General features: G+C 44.2%; 1 pseudogene; it reads left to right on the forward strand.

Annotated features, from left to right (window-relative positions):
* The first annotated feature begins 9,075 nt into the window (after nucleotides 1-9,075).
* On the forward strand, nucleotides 9,076-9,190 carry LOC134368842 (U6atac minor spliceosomal RNA; annotated as a pseudogene).
* The last annotated feature ends 781 nt before the right edge of the window (nucleotides 9,191-9,971 follow it).

Raw genomic sequence — 9,971 nt, forward strand, 5'->3', positions numbered from 1 at the left:
GGTGTTGTAACTGTCTTATAGGGATATATTTGTTGCATACGTTGTAAAGGGATTCAGAGAAATATATCTATAAATATATATCTGTATGCATCAAAATCCTGGAGCCCATGGACTTACGTGATTGGAACAAGAGTTCCTGGGTGATTGGATTACTGATGCTTACTATACTCGTTATTTGGTAATTTTGAAGATCATTTTAGATTTTTCCGTGTATGCTTTCAAAACGGGGAACTAAACGGAGCTCAAAGTAGCATTCTTACCGGAAGCAAGTACAGGGGGGACGGGTACAGACAGTGAGCTGGACTGTAGGCTTCCACACCAGGCATCTTGGGTTTCTCACATCTGCGTGTATGGGGCCGTGAGCGTGCGTGAGCGTGTGGGAGAAAGAGAGCATGTTTGTGTTTTGGGGTGTGGGTGGTCACGCTTGACGGTGCTCGATCACACCTGTTTTCTAAGAGGGGCTGGCAGGTCCAGCTGAGGGGAGACGAAGCGACCGAGACTCCTGTTATTCCTTCCCCCTTTAGTTGTGTGTCCTCAGGTGACCTCCGGGCTTGGGAGCCCAGCACCCTTGAGTACTCTAAAGAAGAGGGCGCCAACCTGTGCGAGCGCGCACCCTTGTTCAGGGAAGACTGTGTGCAGGTTGTCTCCAAGGTACGTGTATTTCATCATGACCCATTTCATGTTATGTCGACCAGTGTGCGTGAACAAAGACATACATATATGCATTTATTAAGGAGAGAAGTTTTGCATCACAAAACATAGAATGTGAAGTCCATACTACAGCAGGTAAAGTGCAGAAATCAGTCATGACACTTATTTGGACGACGTATAGAGAAAACTAGGAAATATGAATGGAGTATATGGGGTGGACAGATATTAAGTGTAGGAGGGATAGAACAGTCGCAGCTCCTGCAGAACACATTCCCGTAATGTCAGAAATTCCATGAGAGTTTGGAAATATCAGGAAAATTTTGGCGTAACGAGATTCGCAGAAATGACATAGGAGAATGGGCATTAACTAGGAAATATATCCAATTATGCTCTCATGTTAGCAAATATAGTGTAACACAGTACGTGCTCTCACGTGCACAGGGATACATAGGGAGTGTGTTGGAAGCACATCGTCTTCAGCGTGAGCATCTGTAAGGTGCCATCCCCTCTAGACATCTTTATATGAATGTCATGTTCTCGCAAGCTCATTCAATGCGATTTGAGAATCAGAAAAACACAATAACGTCAAAAACCCCATTTTCATTACACACACACAGATGATCACAAACACACGGCTAATGTTAAATCCATGTGTCCAAGGCATAAATGATTCCCAAAGCAGTGGTTCCACCTTTTCTGACGTGGGAAGAGTCTAGCATATGGCAAGCAGCATACCGTGGAAATATTTTGGAATGCAAGAGGAGGAAAATAAACATGGCATTTACATTATGGGTGGGATTCAGATATCAGCTCTGTTTCATAAGGCATGCATCCCAGATTTAGGAAAGGGAACGGGATCATTGGATCCCCACTTACTTGGCTCACGTTGCTACCTCTTTTGAATTTTCCAGATTAGCATGAGAACATAGTATATAGGTCCTGGGTATCTATACTAGGTGCCACCTGATCCCTGAAAAACAGTGCCCTTCAGAAGCACGCAGTGGGGTAAAGGGTGTGCGGACAAGCGGTTGGAGTGTGAGGAACAAGAGATCCAGCTCACAGAACTGGACCTGTCTCCATCCACGTGACGTTCGGTAAGACTTCCCCATTCACTCGCAACCATCTCTTGTTGACTTTTGGGATGCGATCGTCTTTGCACCTCACTTCTATGCACATGTGCCTTCATACCTAGCATCACAGCTTTGGTGCTGGGAGACAAGATTTTTGCACCACAGTATAGAGGTGCATGTCGCAGCCAGTGACTGGTGCCTGCAGCAATCCCTACTAACGATGACAGCCAGGAATCATCAGGATGACCTCTCAGAACTCTGGATTCTGAGCTCATGCTCTTGAACATGACATGGGGCTGGCTCCCAGCATCAGTATGTAGGAGATAGCCTCGGGCTTCTTGGTGTGGATACGGCAGCATTGGCACACTAGGAATGCAAAAAACGAATGAAGAATTCTCCTAGGTTGAAGCCCCAGGATCCCAGAAGGCACAGAGGTTCCAAGGGAGAGAAATGGGATCCCTGACATGACACACACATCCCCATGCAGTGAAGAGAGGTGGCCTCATGTCCCTTGGATTTCATTTTGTCCTGAGGTACCTATTCGGCTCCTCTTGAATCAAGGTCAATGAAAGTGATTTGGGGTGTGGGGGTGGATTTGTGACTGCTTTGACTCTGAGATCCCTTCTTGCCTTGCTGGATCTCTAGCAGAGGTGTGTGTTTAATGGAGAAGCTCGACTTTTGCCTACCCTCCCTGACTAGGTGAAGGAAACCTCCTCTCCTCCAGTCATAAGGGCTGGACATCAGGACCTGATGCTAAGTGTTGGTGGGGCAAGCGGCACAGAGATGCTGTGTACAGCTTTCTCAGGTCTCTATTTCCATGTAAGGAACTGACAAGGAAAGGGTGGGACCTTAGAGGTGGCTTTACCATAGTCACCCTCAGGGAGTCAGGGTCCGCATGCTCCTAATCAAAACTTTAGTCTCTGGGGTCCCTAAGGGTTCTTGGGTGCCTGTGAGAGGGGAAGCAATCCTGCCCCACCTCTCAACAGGCTCCCCCCAAGGCCCCACTTCTTGCCCAGATATCCCATATTGGAGCATGTTCCTAGGATGAGCGGGGCCCTGGCCTGGTCTGGACCTCCATGTGGCTGGACCAACACTTAGGAAGGAAGAAGAGGAAGGCCGACTGTCTATGCAGTTCCAGAGGCAGTGTCAAGTTGAGGTGACCCACACACGCTCCTCCCCTTCTTCTGTATGGACCTCACCCCCTCGCCCCACAGACTCATACCCTGTCTTTACCTGGCACAAGCCCTTCCTAGGCCCTTTTCATGAGCCCCGGTTCTTCTCCATCCTCCATCCTTTTCCCCAAACCAATGCCTTTCTACAGTCTGTCGGGTGTCCTTCCGGCTGCCCAAGGGAACCGTTAAAAACTTGGCAAACAACACCACCAAAACAGTGCAATGTTACAATTCATGAGCGCCATCCTCGTGTCCTTTCTCAGATTGCCATGCTTGAGAGACCAGTGATCTAATGAGTATGCTTGGTAGAATAAAAAGCCTGTTTGTTTCCCAAAGATGCATTCACCCTGAAAGATAAATATCGGTAGAAGGCATCTACCTTTACTGGGATAGGTTGGAAATACGTGGCTGGAGATAGGTAAAGGCACGTCCTTTCATTTGTCCTAGGGGAAGCTGAGGTGAAGGAAGAGGCATATCAGCCATACTTTGAACAAGGGGTGCCTTCGCTCTATAGTTATGTCTTCTGGTCCTCGTTGTGTGTTTTCTATTGTCCTGCCTTGTTTTTGCCAGAGCCCTTTTTATGATCACCTTTTATCACCACGATTTGTTGTGCGGGCGATTAACTAGTTTAAGGGACGTTGGGAGGGGAGACAAAGGGCAAGGGAAGTGGGGATGAGTTTAGACATTAAAAGCACACATGGAGCTGGGGATCCTCTGGGGAGTGTAGTAAGAGGAGGTGATAGATTTCTATAATGATTGATAATCTTGAATTTTCTCTAGCCTGACAACTTGCCTGTAATCCCTATCCAGATTAATGTCAGCAAAAGAGAAGAAAGAGTGAATTCAGTACCAAATCTGACAGTATTTTATTCATAATGAATTAACTCACACGACAAACATTGGGCACCTACCACCGTCCAGGCACTAGTCGGGGCTGTAATCCAAGGATAATAATATCTGTCACTAATGAGCAATATGCAAGAGTGTTTCAAAAATTCCACGGAAGCATGCATGAGCTTCGAGAAAATTATGTTCAATCAAACAAGCCAGGCACAGACACAGAAAGAGTGCATGTTATCACTCTTAAGTAGGAACTAAAAATATAAATTAATGGAAAGAAAGAAAGAAGGAGGGAAGGAAAGAAGGGAAGATCATAACAACACACTGCACTTTCATAAGGAGAGCACGGCACTGTGGGTAGGAGAGTGGCAAAGGGGGAGTGGGAGAGGGTAAGCGAGAAATGGATGAATGGACACTAAGAATGATGACGTTTTGTAATGATTTATCCTGATTTGATCATCACACATTGTACACAGTATTGATATTCACCTCTGTACCTCAAATATGTGTATAATCAATTATACGTCAATGAGGAAAGAGGTCATGGAAAATAGAACTAAAACGTAACAAGAATCCTTCCGTGAACTTTTTGAAAAGCACTCATATATTTAATCCTTCCAACAATTTTGCTAGATTGATGGGGTTATCCTCATGTGCGGTGAAGGACTCTGAGAACGAGGGAGGTGAAGTAATCTGCTCCAGACCAGCTACTGTCAGGGCCCGAGTTTGTCTAACTCCGAAGCTGGTCCCATTCCCCAGTACGTCTTATGGCCAAATAACCAGGGAAGGGCTAAGAGGGTTTTTTGAGGTTTTCGGTATGTGGGATAAGGAAATTAGGAGTGTTTGTTTGAAACTTGTCAAGCCTCACAGTAGTGAGAGATTTGTATAAAGATCGTCATGGATTCTTCTCCCATCTCCAGCTCTTGTCAAGAGACAGCTAACTCTATTCCTTACGTGACCCTATCCAACTCTGCCCCAGTTTCTGTCCGCACTTGATCAATTTAAACAAATCCTAGATATCTTTTTATTCATAACCCTTTTATATGTCTCTATGTTTATTAAAATAACAGGAAAGAGGTGGTGAGACGTATGGATTTCACGACACAGGAGGAGCCACAATGAAAGATAAAAAGGATCGCTCCCACCTCTTCCATCCCCAGCTACATCCTGCCTGGAGCTGGTGAGCTCATGGAGAAAGAGCTGGCAAAAGCCGCAGCCATGCCCTTCACATGGTGTTGTTTGGAGAAGCTGGCAGGGGAGAAGAGGGCCTTGGTGGCCCCCAGGCCAGCCACACCACTAACAGGGCTCCCATGGACCCACATAAGAGTGAGGAATCACAGACAACAGAAGAAAGAGCCACTCAGAGGCTGGCAAATCATCACAAGGGACCGGTGCATGGCCCGTCCCATGGAAAGTGTTTGGAGTTCAGGCGTTGGTGGAGACGGACCCACAGAGGGCACGTTGGGGCACAGCAGTGGAAGTGGTATTCAGAGGTTTCTTGGAGTCCGAGCAGGGCTGAAGAGAAAGGAACCAGCCTCTTCTGGAAATGGAGAGTGAGGTGAGGGTAGCACCCGAAAGGACTGGCAGCTAGTCATTCCTTATCACTTCGGTAATGAAGGTGACTTAACATTGTTAATGTGTCTATAGACATAGATTATGAATGAAAGACATCTGTTTGGCTGGAGGTCACCAGGCTCCACCTGTCACCAGAGGGCAATGTTTTAAGAAGGAAGGTAAAGCTCCTTGAGAGTTTCTATATTCCACTTGACCCCAGTATGTGAATTGAGGGGGATGTGGTGAGGTTTGGCTCTTTCTCTTGAGATGGAAATAAAAGACAGGTTTGTAGTTCAGGTGTCAGGGTGGGAGGTTAAGATTTCAGAATCACCGATTAAATAAGTATTTATTGAATGCCTCCTGGGCAATGACTGATGATGATGAATTGAAATCCTTCTGCAAAGCTGAGCATTTTTGGGTGGAAAAATACATGAAAAGATTCAATAATCGCATGGTTGTCTAGTTACATCCTGGGCCAAGTCTCATTAGAGGAAGTATGAGAAGCTATGAGAAGGTAAAACCAAGTAGTGAGGCAGGTCCCTGGGGACAATGATAAGGATTTGGTACTTGACAGGAAGGTGAGCAGGAGCCCTGGAAAAGTTTTGAGTCGAGAAGTGATGATATAATCAGATTTGAAATTTAGAAAGTTCACTGAGACAGGACCAGAGGGAAAGGGACACAAGTCAGGGAAACTCCACATACATCTGGAGCAACTGCCTGGTGCTGGTCCTTTTCTGGGTTGACACTGATGGCTCAAAGTTGGGCAGATGCTTATCTTTACTTGCCAGTCCCTAAGGACAGATGGCTGCATCCTGGGTCCGGGTCCTACCTGAGGAAGGTCACTTTTGGTTGCGCATTTCTTTATATTGAACTCTCTGCTTCTGATTTCTTCCAGTACTCTGAATTGCCAGAAAATGCCATTACTGAGCTTTCTGGAAAGTAGGCTGCCCCTGTACTCATTGCTTCCTTCCCTCTCTAAAATTGCCCAGCCCTAGAAAATGTCAGCACCCCTGTGGACATTGCCCAACTTTCCTCTGTGCACTGTTTTAATTCAGGCAGGAAGTGAAAAGGGCCCAGATGGTGTCGTGAGTGGATCTGAGAAAAGAAGAAGGACCCTGAACAGGGAACACTAGGTACAGCAGGTTGGACCTCACTCCTCCCAAACTGGGACAGGATAAGTAAGGTCATGGTCTCAAATGAGGCCCAGAATGGGATCAATGACAGAAGAATTTCCTAATCGAAGAATAATTCTGGCACGTAAAGCTCCAAAGTCAGAAGGCAGCTTCCAGGGGAGAGGGCTGTCAGGAGCCCATGTCATTTTCTGCTCCTCCATGCCTAGCGAGGAGGAAGGATCCATAAGGCTGACCCGTCCTGTCTTGTGGAAACCGACCCCCATCCTCTTCATTGGTGAAATGATTCCAGGGTCAGAGAGAGGAGCTGGCCATCTTCCTGCCCTGTGCTACCAACAAGTCCTCATGAAAGGAGAGGACAAATTTGGTCAATTTCCTTCTAACATTACACTGTTACAGAGATTCTCAAAGGGGAGTTCCCAAGACCCTGACAGAGATTCCAGAAGGTCATAACTATTTTCATAGTGATCCTAAGATATTATTTGCCTTTCCCACTGTTTTACACTGATGGTGAAAAAGCAGTGATGGGTAAAACTCTGGCACTTTAGCACAAATCAAGAGATTGGCCCCAAACTGTTCTAGTTGTCATTGGAGTCTTCACCAACACAACTCCACGGTTTAAAAAGAAAAAAAAGAAAAAGAACTAGTTTTAGTTAAGAAGCAACAAATATTATTAGTTTTATTAAATTTTAACCCTTGAGTACACTTTTTAATATTGTGCCTGAGAAAGTAGAAGGTTTTCATAAAGCATGTGTATTGCAAACCAAAGTACGACAGTTTTCTCAAAAAAAAAAAAAAGAAGAAGAAGAAGCACTTATGTGATTAAGGTGCCAGCTGAACTAACTTTTTTCATGGAACACCTTTTTTTTTTCTTGGAAGAATAATTGGCAAACTAAGGTTATTAAGACTTCTGTATTTTCCAGGCATTTTCTCAAAAAATGGATAAAGTGCTCCCGTCACTTCATAATCAAACTGAATGGAGTTTCTATGCCTGCACACAACAGAAAGGCAAATACAGAAGCACTGGTTTTGCAATAAGGAAAAAGTTTACTCACAAAGGTTTACAAGTGAAAAACGGGAGAAATAAATCTCAAATCTGTGTTCCCGATGGCTGGGAGTGAGGTATATCTAAGGTAAAGTGCGTGGGAAGGGAGTTAGATTGTGGGGAAAGGTAACTGGCAGAAATGGATGACAAGGAAATGGAAAGGTGATTGGTGGAAGTGGACAACAAAGAAACAGGAATGTGGAAAGTCCCTTGGACTCGCACAGTAGTCTCACCATGGTTCTTCAGTGGTGAACTTAGCATGATCAGGAGGTGGAAGGCTAGGCCCTCTGACATCACTAGGTCACCCCTCAGGCACTCGTGCAGGCCCTGTGGGGGGATCTGTTGCTTCATTGGTTTGAGCAAGGCCGGGCTGGTGGGATCTGCTTCGAGTGTCTATGAAACATCTTAAGACAAACAGCTTGTGACCTACATGTCAGTGGTGTTATATTTAGGGCACAAAGGCAGGAATCGCATCCTGTGATTCCTGACTCAATGTGTGTTCCTTAAAAATTAACCGTGGGCTACAGGACAAGCAAAATCAGCAACTACAAACTTTGGACCTATACCTAGCGTAACATCTAAATTTAACTTAAATTATAAAATCAAATCTATTTCTATTTGACTGTTGGTTTCAACTTCAAAGAAAACAACTGACAGTATTTGATGTCAGTAATAAAATTTAAGCTTTCAACTGAAAATTGGGATTTTGGAAAAAACTTTTATCCACTACTGTGAGCTTGAAATGTCCCCGATAGGTAGTTTTTCTATTGTTGTTGTTTTTCTGAGATCAATAGTGACATTAACAAATATGATGTTATTTCTATAATAAATGTGAAGACATTTGGAAGATCTGTGTAATTCAGTATTTAAGTTTCCTATCGCTACTAACAAATTACCACAAATGTTGTGGCTGTAAAACAACACACAGTATTATCTGAGAGTTTCTGTGGGTCAGGAGTTGGGAGGGTTCAGCTGGGTCCTCAGCTCAGGGCGCCGTAAGGCTGCAACCAAGGTATCAGCCAGGCTTATTTCTCATGTGGAGTTGTGGGGAGGATCTTTTTTCTAAGCTCCCACATGTTGCTGGCAGAATCCAAGTTCTTGCTGCTATACTACTTATGGCCGCTTGTTTCTTCAAAGCCAGAGAAGGGTGTGGTGGAGAGGAGGAGAGAGGTCAGAAGAGAAGAGGTCTGTTTAGGAAAGGCTCACCCAGGATAATCTCCCACCTGAAAGTCGATTGATTAGAGACTTCCACAACATATGCAAAATTCCTTCGCTTTTGTCATAGTCTATTGTTTAGAAGCAAGTCACAGGATTTGCCTGCCCTTAAGGAGAGGAGAATTCTACAAGGGTGTAACTCATTGGGGGTCACTCTAGGAAATGTCTGGGACTGAGTTGTTGTTGTTGTTTTCCAGTTAACCAATGTGTGATGTTACAAAATCACGTGTGAATAAAAGAGCCATTCAGACCAACAGATTTTCATGGAACAAAGTATGGAAAGATCAATAATAAGGTTTCTGATTCCACATTGCAACTAAACTCGAAGAAATTACCAATTGTTGAACTGTGTGTGGTACCAAAGAAGAATGTACACAATTATCTAAAAATGCTGTTAAGAGTTGTATGAAAGAAGAAGGTTTTATTGCTTCCCTTCACAAGGATGGAAGAGGCCTCAAGCTTACAACATCAGTACAAGTAAGCCATTGCCTGTTTCTAAATTTTTTTTTTTTTTTTTTGCGTGCTTCCTAGGTTATAGCCTTTTGGGGTCTCAACATGAACCAGGATAGATTTCCAGCAATCCCCCTTTTTGTGCTGTTGTGTCCGGAATTACAATTTTTACAGCCCTATGCCAGTGAGTCTCTCCAAGGCATGTAAAAGAGCCTCTCAGCCACCTATAAAAGAATTAATGCACATCTCGAAGGGAAAAGTGTCACAAACACCAGGTTTAATCGTTTAAATATAGGTCTTCTTCCAAAATTTTGGCCTGAACTTTTTCCTGTCTTTTAAATTGTCTTCAAATTTCTTTTTTTTTTATTTTTCATTTAAAAGACTGTTAAAATACTTATCACTTTTCAATGACATATCTGTGTGAGGCCCAATTTCACCTATGTTCTTCCACTAAAACAATGCATCTCAACAGATTAAATGCAGAAGCCTCTTAACAGTCACAGTAGGGGCAAAGTTTCTAACACATAACACTTTGGGGACACAATTCAAGCTTCAGTGAGTTTGGAGGGCACATAATTCAATGCACCACACTACTTTAGGAACTGACTCCCCGTGCTTCATCTTCAGCTGGAAAGAAACAACCCACCCACCACCAAGGTAGTCCTGAGATCATGAGAGTCAAGGATGTTGACACTCATCCCCACCCTGCTTTGCTTCATAAACTGGCTAAGACCTGTATTATGACTGTGGGAGGGGCAAGATCTCATTTGGTACAAGTCCTATGACTACTTGCTATATTCTGAATGTTTGTGTCTCTACAAAATTCATATGTTGAAACCCTAAT

This window comes from Cynocephalus volans, chromosome X, assembly GCF_027409185.1.
Source record: "Cynocephalus volans isolate mCynVol1 chromosome X, mCynVol1.pri, whole genome shotgun sequence".
NCBI classification, from domain to species: Eukaryota; Metazoa; Chordata; class Mammalia; order Dermoptera; family Cynocephalidae; genus Cynocephalus; species Cynocephalus volans.